The 12014-nt window shown below is 38.5% G+C and overlaps 1 non-coding gene across 1 annotated transcript; it reads right to left on the bottom strand.

The window, feature by feature from the left end:
• Nucleotides 1–1790: 1790 nt before the first annotated feature.
• LOC130959636 (small nucleolar RNA R71) lies at nucleotides 1791–1898 on the bottom strand. Its single transcript, XR_009078708.1, has one exon. It is a non-coding gene; the product is annotated as a small nucleolar RNA R71 (small nucleolar RNA).
• Between the last annotated feature and the right edge of the window lie 10116 nt (nucleotides 1899–12014).

Here is a 12014-nt window from a genome sequence, read left to right as displayed (position 1 = left end):
TAGACTAACATTGCATGATTCCTGGAATTCACATTAAGAATTTTGATACCTTTATTTTCCTTTTCACTTAATTTTCGAAAAAGCACAAAAAAAATTACAAAATCATAAAATCCAAAAATATTTCTTGTTTGAGTCTAGTGTCTCATTTTAAGTTTGGTGTCAATTGCATGTTTCTGTTCTTCTTGCATTTTTCGAATTTTTGCATGTGTCTTAATTAATCTTCAAGTTGTTCTTGATGATTTTCTTGTTTTGATCTTTGAATTCTATTGACTTGAGTGTTTTGTTGTTTCTCATATGCATTCTCATTTTGTTAGTGTCAGTAGTGTACAAACTGCTAAGTTTGGTGTCTTGCATGCATTGTTATTTTTATTATTAAAAATCCAAAAATATTTTTAATTTGTGTCTTTTCAAGTCAATAATACAGAGAATTGAAGATTCAGAACATACTGCAGAGGAATCACACAGAAAAAGCTGAGCATTCAAAAATGCCCAGTGAAGAAGACAGACTGGCGTTTAAACGCCAGCCAGGGTGCCTGGTTGGGCGTTTAACGCCCAAAAGGGTAGTAGTTTGGGCGTTAAACGCCAGAATGTGCACATTCTGGGCGTTTAACGCCAGGATGGTGCTAGGGGAAGATTTTGTTTTCAAAATCAATTTTTTTCAAGTTTTCAAAGTTTTTCAAAATCAAATCTTTTTCAAATCATATCTTTTCAATCAAATGTTTTCAAAATTAATTTCTTTCCTTTTTCAAAGATACTTACTAACAATTAATGATTTGATTGAACATTTTTTGCCTTTTCTGTTAAGGAAGGTTTTATGCTTGAATCATATCTTTTCTTGTTAGGCAAGTCATTAATTTTTAAAATCAAATCTTTTTAAAATTGTTTTCAAATCATATCTTTTTAAAATGTTTTTCAAATCATATCTTTTAAATCACATCTTTTTAAAATCAATCATATCTTTTTAATGACATCTTTTTCAAAATAGTTTTCAATCAAATCTTTTTGATTTCTAATTTCAAAATCTTTTTCAAAAATCACTTGATTTCTTTTCCACTTTTATTTTCGAAAATCAATTAAGTGTTTTTCAAAATGTTTTCAAAATCTTTTACTTAAATTTTCGAAAATTACTTCCCTTCTTCTCACATCCTTCTATTTTTGGACTAACTCTATTCCTTAATGCAAAATTCGAACTCCATCTTCTTTGATAAGTTCGAATTTTCTACTTCTGTCTTCCATTTTTCTTCCTCTGACACCTCAAGGAATCTCTATACTGTGACATAGAGGATTCCATATTTTCTTGTTTTCTTCTCTTTCATATGAGCAGGAACAAAGACAAAGGCATTCTTGTTGAGGACCTGACCGAATTCTTCAAAGAAGAAGAACCCATGGCAGCCGAAAACAACAACAATTCCAACAATGCAAGGAAGGTGCTGGGTGACTTTACTGCACCTACTCCCGACTTCTATGGGAGAAGCATCTCTATCCCTGCCATTGGAGCAAACAACTTTGAGCTTAAGCCTCAATTAGTTTCTCTAATGCAACAGAATTGCAAATTCCATGGACTTCAAATGGAAGATCCTCATCAGTTCTTAGCTGAATTCTTGCAAATCTGTGACACAGTCAAGACTAATGGGGTTAATCCTGAGGTCTATAGACTGATGCTATTCCCTTTTGCTGTAAGAGACAGAGCTAGAATATGGTTGGATTCTCAACCTAAAGAAAGCCTGGACTCTTGGGAAAAGCTAGTCAATGCCTTCTTGGCAAAGTTCTTTCCACCACAAAGATGGAGTAAGCTTAGAGTGGAAGTCCAAACCTTCAGACAGAAGGATGGTGAATCCCTCTATGAAGCTTGGGAAAGATACAAACAATTGATCAGAAAATGTCCCTCTGACATGCTTTCTGAATGGAGCATCATAGGTATTTTCTATGATGGTCTCTCTGAACTATCCAAGATGTCTTTGGATAGCTCTGCTGGAGGATCTCTTCATCTGAAGAAGACGCCTGCAGAAGCTCAAGAATTAATTGAAATGGTTGCAAATAACCAATTCATGTACACTTCTGAAAGGAATCCTGTGAACAATGGGACTAATCAGAAGAAAGGAGTTCTTGAGATTGACACTCTGAATGCCATATTGGCTCAGAATAAAATATTGACTCAATAAGTCAATTTGATTTCTCAAAGTCTGTCTGGAATGCAAAATGCACCAAGCAGTACTAAGGATGCTTCATCTGAAGAAGAAGCCTATGATCCTGAGAACCCTTCAATGGGAAAGGTGAATTACCTAGGAGAATCCTATGGTAACACCTATAATTCTTCATGGAGAAATCACCCAAATTTCTCATGGAAGAATCAAGAGAGACCTCAACAAGGTTTCAACAATAATGGTGGAAGAAACAGGTTTAGCAATGGCAAGCCTTTTCCATCATCTTCTCAGCAACAGACAGAGAATTCTAAGCAGAACCCCTCTGACTTAGCAACAATGGTCTCTGATCTAATCAAGACCACTCAAAGTTTCATGAATGAAACAAGGTCCTCCATTAGGAATTTGGAAGGACAAATGGGTCAGCTGAGTAAGAAAATTACTGAACTCCCTCCTAGTACTCTCCCAAGCAATACAGAAGAAAATCCAAAAGGAGAGTGCAAAGCCATAAACATGGCCGAATTTGGAGAGGAAAGAGAGGAAGTGGACGCCACTGAGGAAGGCCTCAATGGGCGTGCACTAGCCTCAACTGAGTTCCCCAATGAGGAACCATGGGAATCTGAGGCTCAAAATGAGACCATAGAGATTCCATTGGACTTACTTCTGCCATTCATGAGCTCTGATGAGTATTCTTCCTCTGAAGAGGATGAGTATGTCACTGAAGAGCAAGTTGCTAAATACCTTGGAGCAATCATGAAACTGAATGACAAGTTATTTGGAAATGAGACTTGGGAGGAAGAACCACCTTTGCTCACCAAAGAACTGGATGACTTGTCTAGGCAGAAACTGCCTCTAAAGAGGCAAGATCCTGGGAAGTTTTCTATACCTTGTACCATAGGCACCATGACCTTCAAGAAGGCCTTGTGTGACTTAGGGTCAAGTGTAAACCTCATGCCCCTCTCTGTAATGGAGAAATTAGGGATCTTTGAGGTGCAAGCTGCAAGAATCTCATTAGAGATGGCAGACAATTCAAGAAAACAAGCTCATGGACTTGTAGAGAATGTTTTGGTGAAGATTGAAGACCATTACATCCCTACTGATTTCATAGTCCTAGAGACTGGGAAGTGCATGGATGAATCCATCATCCTTGGCAGACCCTTCCTAGCCACAGCAAAGGCTGTGATTGATGTTGATAGAGGAAGTTGATCATTCAAGTGAATGAAGAATCCTTGGTGTTTAAGGCCCAAGGACATCCCTCTATCATCATGGAGAGGAAGCATGAAGAGCTTCTCTCAAAACAGAGCCAAGCAGAGCCCCCACAGTCAAACTCTAAGTTTGGTGTTGGGAGGCCACAACCAAACTCTAAGTTTGGTGTTGAACCCCCACATTCAAACTCTAAGTTTGGTGTTGGGAGGTTCCAACACGGTTCTGAGTATTTCTGAGGCTCCATGAGAGTCCTCTGTCAAGCTAATGACATTAAAGAAGCGCTTGTTGGGAGGCAACCCAATGTTTTATAGTTAACTATTTTCTTTTGTTATTTTATCTTTTTTGTAGGTTGATGATCATAAGAAGTCACAAAACAATGAAAAAAGCAAAACAGAATGAAAAACAGGAAGAAAAACAGCACACCCTGGAGGAAGAACTCACTGGCGTTTAAACGCCAGTGAGGCTAGCAGTTGGGCGTTTAACGCCCAGTCTGGCACCATTCTGGGCGTTTAACGCCAGAAAGGGGCACCAGACTGGCGTTAAACGCCAGAAAAGGGCTAGAACCTGGCGTTAAACGCCAGAAATGGGCACCAGCCCGGCGTTTAACGCCAGAAATGGCTCAAAACGTGGATTTTGATGCCATTTGGTGCAGGGATGACTTTTCCTTGACACCTCAGGATCTGTGGACCCCACAGGATCCCCACCAACCCCACCACTTTCTCTCTTCTTCACCCATTCACCAATCACCTCAACATCTCTTTCTCTTCACCACTCACATCCATCCTTCATAAACCACCACTTCTCCCCCTTTTTGGCCGAACCACAAAGCCATCTCCCTCTCCCCATTTCTTCTTCTACTCTCTTCTTTCTTCTTTTGCTCGAGGACGAGCAAACCTTTTAAGTTTGGTGTGGTAAAAGCATTACTTTTTGTTTTTCCATAACCATTTATGGCATCCAAAGCCGGTTCAACTGAGAAGGCATGACCTCAAGCCCATCACTAAGAAGAAGATGGAGCAAACAAGAGACCCCTCTCATCAAGAAATCCCTGAGATACCTCAAGGGATGCACTTTCCTCCACAAGACTACTGGGAGCAAATTAACACCTCCCTAGGAAAATTAAGTTCTAACATGGGACAACTAAGGGTGGAGCACCAAGAACATGCCATCCTCCTCCATGAAATTGGAGAAGATCAAAGGATCATGAGAGAGGAGCAACAAAGACAAGGAAGAGACATTGAGGAGCTCAAGCACTCCATAGGATCTTCAAGAGAAAGAAAGAGCCGCCATCACTAAGGTGGACCCGTTCTTTAATCTCCTTGTTCTTTATTTTTCTGTTTTTCGAATTTTAGTGCTTTATGTTTATCCATGTTTGTGTCTTATGATCATTAGTGTCTTAGTGTCTATGCCTTAAAGCTGTGAATATGAATCCATCACCTTTCTTAAATGAAAACTGTTTTTATCACAAAAGAACAAGAAGTACAGGATTTCAAATTCATCTTTAAAACTAGCTTAATTAGTTTGATGTGGTGGCAACACTTTTGTTCTCTGAATGTATGCTTGAACAGTGCATATGTCTTTTGAATTTGTTGTTCATGAATGTTAAAGTTGTTGGCTCTTGAAAGAATGATGAAAAAGGAGTCATGTTACTGAGGATCTGAAAAATCATAAAAATGATTCTTGAAGCAAGAAAAAGCAGTGAATACAAAAAAAAAAAGAAGGAGAAAAACGAAAAAAAAAGGGGGAAGAAAAAGAAAAAGAAAGAAAAAGAAAGAAATAAAGTTGTGATCCAAGGCAATAAGAGTGTGCTTAAGAACCCTGGACACCTCTAATTGGGGACTCTAGCAAAGCTGAGTCACAATCTGAAAAGGTTCACCCAATTATGTGTCTGTGGCATGTATGTATCCGGTGGTAATACTGGAAGACAGAGTGCTTTGGGCCACGGCCAAGACTCAATAAGTAGCTGTGTTCAAGAATCATCATACTTAACTAAGAGAATCAATAACACTATCTGGATTCTGAGTTCCTAAAGAAGCCAATCATTCTGAACCTCAGAGGATAAAGTGAGATGCCAAAACTGTTTGGAGGCAAAAAGCTACTAGTCCCGCTCATCTAATTTGGAGCTATGTTTCATTGATAGTTTGGAGTCTATAGTATATTCTCTTCTTTTTATCTTATTTGATTTTCAGTTGCTTGGGGACAAGCAACAATTTAAGTTTGGTGTTGTGATGAGCGGATAATTTGTACGCTTTTTGGCATTGTTTTTAGTATGTTTTTAGTATCTTTTAGTTAGTTTTTATTATTTTTATTAGTTTTTAGTTAAAATTCACTTTTCTGGACTTTACTATGAGTTTGTGTGTTTTTCTGTGATTTCAGGTATTTTCTGGCTGAAATTGAAGGTTCTGAGCAAAAATCTGATTCAGAGACTGAAAAGGACTGCAGATGCTGTTGGATTCTGACCTCCCTGCACTCGAAGTGGATTTTCTGGAGCTACAGAAGCCCAATTGGCGCGCTCTCAACGGCATTGGAAAGTAGACATCCTGGGCTTTCCAGCAATATATAATAGTCCATACTTTGCCCAAGATTTGATGGCCCAAACCGGCGTTCAAAGTCACCCTCAGAATTCCCAGCGTTAAACGCCGGAACTGGCACCTAACTGGGAGTTAAACGCCCAAACTGGCATAAAAGCTGGAGTTAAACGCCAAGAAGAGTCTCTACACGAAAAATGCTTCATTGCTCAGCCCAAGCACACACCAAGTGGGCCCGGAAGTGGATTTTTATGTCATTTACTCATCTTTGTACACCTTAGGCTACTAGTTTCTATAAGTAGGACCTTTTACTATTGTATTTGACATCTAGACATCTTGGGACATCTAGTTCTTAGATCATTTGGAGGCTGGCCATTCGGCCATGCCTAGACCTTGTTCTTATGTATTTTCAACGGTGGAGTTTCTACACACCATAGATTAAGGTGTGGAGCTCTGCTGTACCTCGAGTATTAATGCAATTACTATTGTTCTTTCATTCAATTCCGCTTGTTCTTTATCCAAGATATCACTTGTTCTTCAACATGATGAAGGTGATGATTGACGCCCATCACCATTCTCACCCATGAACAAGGTGACTGACAACCATTCTTGTTCTACAAGCATCTGAGGCTTAGTGAATATCTCTTGGATTCTTCGGAATCCTCGTGGTATAGGCAGGACCTGATGGCGGCATTCAATAGAATCCGGAAGGTCTAAACCTTGTCTGTGGTATTCTGAGTAGGATTCAATGATTGAATGACTGTGACGTGCTTCAAACCTGTAACCTACTGGGCGTTAGTGACAGACGCAAAAGAGTTATTCTATTCCGGTAGGGGAGGGAACCAAACCGGTGATTGGCAGCACTGTGACAGAGTGTGTGCATTAGCTTTCACTGCGCGGATGGGAGGTAGCTGCTGACAACAGTGAAACCCTACACGAGCTTGCCATGGAAAGGAGTAAGAAGGATTGGATGAAGACAGTAGGAAAGCAGAGAGACGGAAGGGAAGGCATCTTCATACGCTTGTCTGAAGCTCTTACACCAATGATATACATAAGTATCCCTATCTTTATCTTTTATGTTATTTTCATTCATCACCATTATACATTTGAGTCTGCCTGACTGAGATTTACAAGATGACCATAGCTTGCTTCATACCACCAATCTCCGTGGGATCGACCCTTACTCGCGTAAGGTTTATTACTTGGACGACCCAATGCACTTGCTGGTTAGTTGTGCGAAGTTGTGTTTATGCCATGGTAGTGAGCACCAAGTCTTTGGAGCCATTACTAGGGATTGTTTATGTTTTGAAAAGTATTGATCACAATTTCGTGCACCAGCACCTAAGGCCAGAGAAGTCTCTAGAAAGAGGAAAGGGAAGGCAACTGCCTCCACCTCTGAGTCATGGAAGATGGAGAGATTCATCTCAAAGGTCCATCAAGACCACTTCTATGAAGTTGTGGCCAAGAAGAAGGTGATCCTTGAGGTCCCTTTCATGCTCAAGAAAAACGAGCAGTCCATCATTCTCCATGAGATTAGAGAAGATCAAAGAGCTATGAGGGAGGAGCAACAAAGGAAAGGAAGAGACATAGAGGAGCTCAAGAGCACCATTGGTTCTTCAAGAGGAGGAAGATGCCACCCTTACTAAGGTGGACTCATTCCTTAATCTCCTTGTCTATTTATTTTTCTGTCTTTCGGCTTTATGCTGTAGGTTCTATCTATGATTGTGTCTTCACTACATGATCATTAGTGTCTAGTATCTATGTCTTAAAGCTATGAATAACTCCATGAATCCTTCACCTCTCTTAGATGAAAAATGTGCTTAATTACAAAAGAACAAGAAGTACTTGGATTTTAAATTTTATCTTAAAACTAGTTTAATTATTTTGATGTGGTGGCAATACTTTTTGTTCTCTGAATGAATGCTTGAACAGTGCATATTTTTGATCTTGTTGTTTATGAATGTTAAAGTTGTTGGCTCTTGAAAGAATGATGAACAAAGAAAAATGTTATTGATAATCTAAAAAATCATGAAATTGATTCTTAAAGCAAGAAAAAGTAGTGAGAAAAAAAAGAAGGCAAAAAAAAAGAGAGAAAGAAAAAGAAAAAACAAAGCAGAAAAAGCCAATAGCCCTTTAAACCAAAAGGCAAGGGTAAAAAGGATCCCAGGCTTTGAGCATCAGTGGATAGGAGGGCCCAAGGAAATAAAATCCAGGCCTAAGCGGCTAAATCGAGCTGTCCCTAACCATGTGCTTGTGTCATGAAGGTCCAAGTGAAAAGCTTGAAACTGAGTGGTTAAAGTCGTGATCCAAAGCAAAAAGAGTGTGCTTAAGAACTCTGGACACCTCTAACTGGGGACTTTAGCAAAGCTGAGTCACAATCTGAAAAGGTTCACCCAGTTATGTGTCTGTGGCATTTATGTATCCGGTGGTAATACTGGAAAACAAAGTGCTTAGGGTCACGGCCAAGACTCATAAACTAGCTATGTTCAAGAATCAACATACTGAACTAGGAGAATCAATAACACTATCTAAAATTCTAAGTTCCTATAGATGCCAATCATTATGAATTTCAAAGGAAAAAGTGAGATGCCAAAACTGTTCAGAAGCAAAAAGCTACAAGCCCCGCTCATCTATTTAGAACTAAGTTTCATTGATGCTGTGGGATTCATTGTATATTCTCTTCTTTTTATCAAATTTTGTTTTCAGTTGCTTGGGGACAAGCAACCATTTAAGTTTGGTGTTGTGATGAGCGGATAATTTATACGCTTTTTGGCATTATTTTTATATAGTTTTTAGTATGATTTAACTAGTTTTTAGTATATTTTTATTAGTTTTTAAGAAAAATTCACATTTCTGGACTTTACTATGAGTTTGTGTATTTTTCTGTGATTTCAGATATTTTCTGGCTGAAATTGAGGGACCTGAGCAAAAATCTGATTTAGAGGCTGACAAAGGATTGCAGATGCTGTTGGATTCTGACCTCCCTGCACTCGAAGTGGATTTTCTGGAGCTACAAAACTCCAAATGGCGCGTTCTTAATTGCGTTGGAAAGTAGACATCCAGGAATTTCCAGCAATATATAATAGTCTACACTTTGCGCGAGTTTTGACGACGTAAAATGGCGTCAAAACACTAGCTCTCTGCCCTTTTCTGGCGTCAAAATGCCAGAACTGGCATAAAAGTTGGAGTTAAACGCCCAAACTGGCACCAAAGCTGGTGTTTAACTCCAAGGAAGACCTCTACACGTGAAAGCTTCAATGCTCATCCCAAGCACACACCAAGTGGGCCCGGAAGTGGATTTCTGCATCACTTACTTATTTCTGTAAACCCTAGTAACCAGTTTAGTATAAATAGAACTTTTTACTATTGTATTTTCATCTTGGAATCTTGGTATCTATCTTTGATCAGTTTATGTGATCTTAGACATTGGGGGCTAGCCTCACGGCCATGCCTAGACCTTGTTCTTATGTATTTTCAACGGTGGAGTTTTTACACACCATAGATTAAGGTGTGGAGCTCTGTTGTTCCTCGAGTATTAATGCAAAGTACTATTATTTTCTATTCAATTCATGCTTATTCTCATTCTAAGATATTCGCTTTCACTTCAACATGATGAATGTGATGATCCGTGACACTCATCATTATTCTCAACCTATGAACGCGTGCCTGATAACCACTTCCGTTCTATCTTAGATTGAGCGTATATCTCTTAGCCTCCTTTCCGAAAGATCGGAGTCTTCGTGGTATAAGCTATAATATTGGCGGCCATTCCTGAGATCTGGAAAGTCTAAACCTTGTCTGTGGTATAGGATCTGGGAAGGGATGACTGTGATAAGCTTCAAACTTGCGAGTGTTGGGCGTAGTGACAGACGCAAAAGGATCACTGGATTCTATTCCAACATGATCGAGAACCGATAGATGATTAGCCGTGCGGTGACAACGCATTTGGACCATTTTCACTGAGAGGACGGGAAGTAGCAATTGACAACGGTGATGCCCAACATACAGCTTGCCATGAAAAGAAGTAAGAAGGATTGGATGAAGGAAATAGGAAAGCAGATATTCAAGAGGGATAAAGCATCTCCATACACTTATCTGAAATTCCTACTAATGATTTACATAAGTATCTCTATCTTTATTTTATGTTTATTTATCTTTTAATTATTAAACTCCATAACCATTTGAATCCGCCTGACTGAGATTTACAAGGTGACCATAGCTTGCTTCAAGCCGACAATCTCCGTGGGATCGACCCTTACTCACGTAAGGTTTATTACTTGGACGACCTAGTGCACTTGCTGGTTAGTTGTGCGAAGTTGTGAAAAAGAGTTGAGATTACAATTGTGCGTACCAAGTTGTTAGTGCCATTGTGTATTACAATTTCGTGCACCACCCCCCTGTACCTTCAGTAGTTTTTACTGCTAAATCAATTTCTGCATTCTTCTCATTATGCCTCACCATTTCTTTTATAACAACTATTTTCTCAATATTTCTCTTGCTTTGGACCTCCCCTTGCTTCTTTTTGCATTGAGAGTTGTTGTGCTACATTAAGAGACAAGCAAATTCATTTAATAGTCACACAAGAGTAGGTTTTTGACTTCTTTCTTTCCCTCCAAGCTCTCGATGTTTCCTGTTTGGATTGAAATTTTCTTTGTGGTCTTTAAGTCTTCATCCAAACTCTTCTGATCGTAACCATGATCCCCGCCGTTCCTCCCATTGAACACCTTTCATAGAATCTTCTAAAAACATAGGGCATCATTGGACTTCATGGCCTAGGTATTCGCAATAGTTATAGAAGTTTTCGATCCTCTCATATCAGATTTTCACCTCAATGATTCGATTGTTACCTCTTGCGATCTTTAACAGCCGCCGTAGTGGTTTAGTGACATCTAGATTGATCTGAACCTTGACTATTCTTTCCTGCTTTCCCCTAAAAGCAAACAAATCAACATCCAACACCTATCCCATTGCTCCCCCCACTTTTCTCCCTAACTCATTGGTTTTACAGTACTTCGGTAATCTCCATAACTGAATCCAAATAGGGACATGAGAGAATTCACTTTCTGAAAACTGAACGTTCTCATTCCATCTCATTGAATTCAGGATATAATTTTTAAATAGCCAGGGAGTCCCTTTTTCCACTCTGATCATATTTATTTCATTCCCAAAGAAAAATTGGAATAAGTTACCTCCGAGATCCATTACTTTAAAATCCTCTAGCTACCTCCATATTGAATAGAAAGCTAATTCTAATGTGCTAGAGCTGAATTGCCTATTGGCTAGTAGTCTGCCAATTAAGCTGCAAGAACAAACTTCTAACCCTTCCCTTATGTCTTCATCTTCAAACCTAATCACATTCTTTTCTTCTTTCCTTTTTCCCCGCCCTCTTTGACTCTGTGAAGCAGTAAAGGTTGCTGCCATACTTTGATCTATTAAGACGATCAGTAGCAGAGATCACTCCAAGTTAGGATTACTCCACTAAACCCTAGTAGAGCACTCACTAAACCCTAGTAGAGCACTATCAATTTAGTCATTTTCCTTGTAAATTTTAATAGCATTTGTTTTTTGTTTTTTTGTAGATTGTGTTCCCTTATATGCTACGTTACTTGAATGAAAATGGTTCGACAAAGGTTCCATCCTTGAATTGGAATTCAGATATCATATTATTGTAAAGATTTTTTTGGTGTACAGAGACTAAACAAAAAAAAAAAAAATAAAACAAAGCAAAAAAAAAAAATAACAAAAGACAAGAACTAAGATAAAGTCCCCAAGACCGTGTTTGGTTCTGAGAACAGGATAAGACAAGATAAGATACTGAGAACAAGACATAAAGGACAAAGATAAAAAAAATTAGTGTTTTTGTATTTTATTTGGTGATAAACTAGAACAAATTATAAAAATCTAATTTATTCTCATTTTTTTCATTCAAAAACTTTAGGAAGAAAATATAATAATAAAAAGTATAATTATGAAAAATTAATAAGAATAATAAAAGAAAAAATAAAAAATATTGTGTCCCTCGTTAATATTTCAGTGTTCTTCCTATCATGATGGACACAAAATATATTAATTTAGTGTCTCTGGATATAATGTCTCTGTCCATGTCTTATCTGCTAAACATGGTTTTGTGTCTCTGTGTCTC

Source organism: Arachis stenosperma, chromosome 10 (assembly GCF_014773155.1).
Source record: "Arachis stenosperma cultivar V10309 chromosome 10, arast.V10309.gnm1.PFL2, whole genome shotgun sequence".
Lineage (NCBI taxonomy): Eukaryota > Viridiplantae > Streptophyta > Magnoliopsida > Fabales > Fabaceae > Arachis > Arachis stenosperma.
The sequence above is the reverse complement of the archived record's forward strand: the minus strand, read 5'-3'. Positions and strand labels throughout refer to the sequence as shown.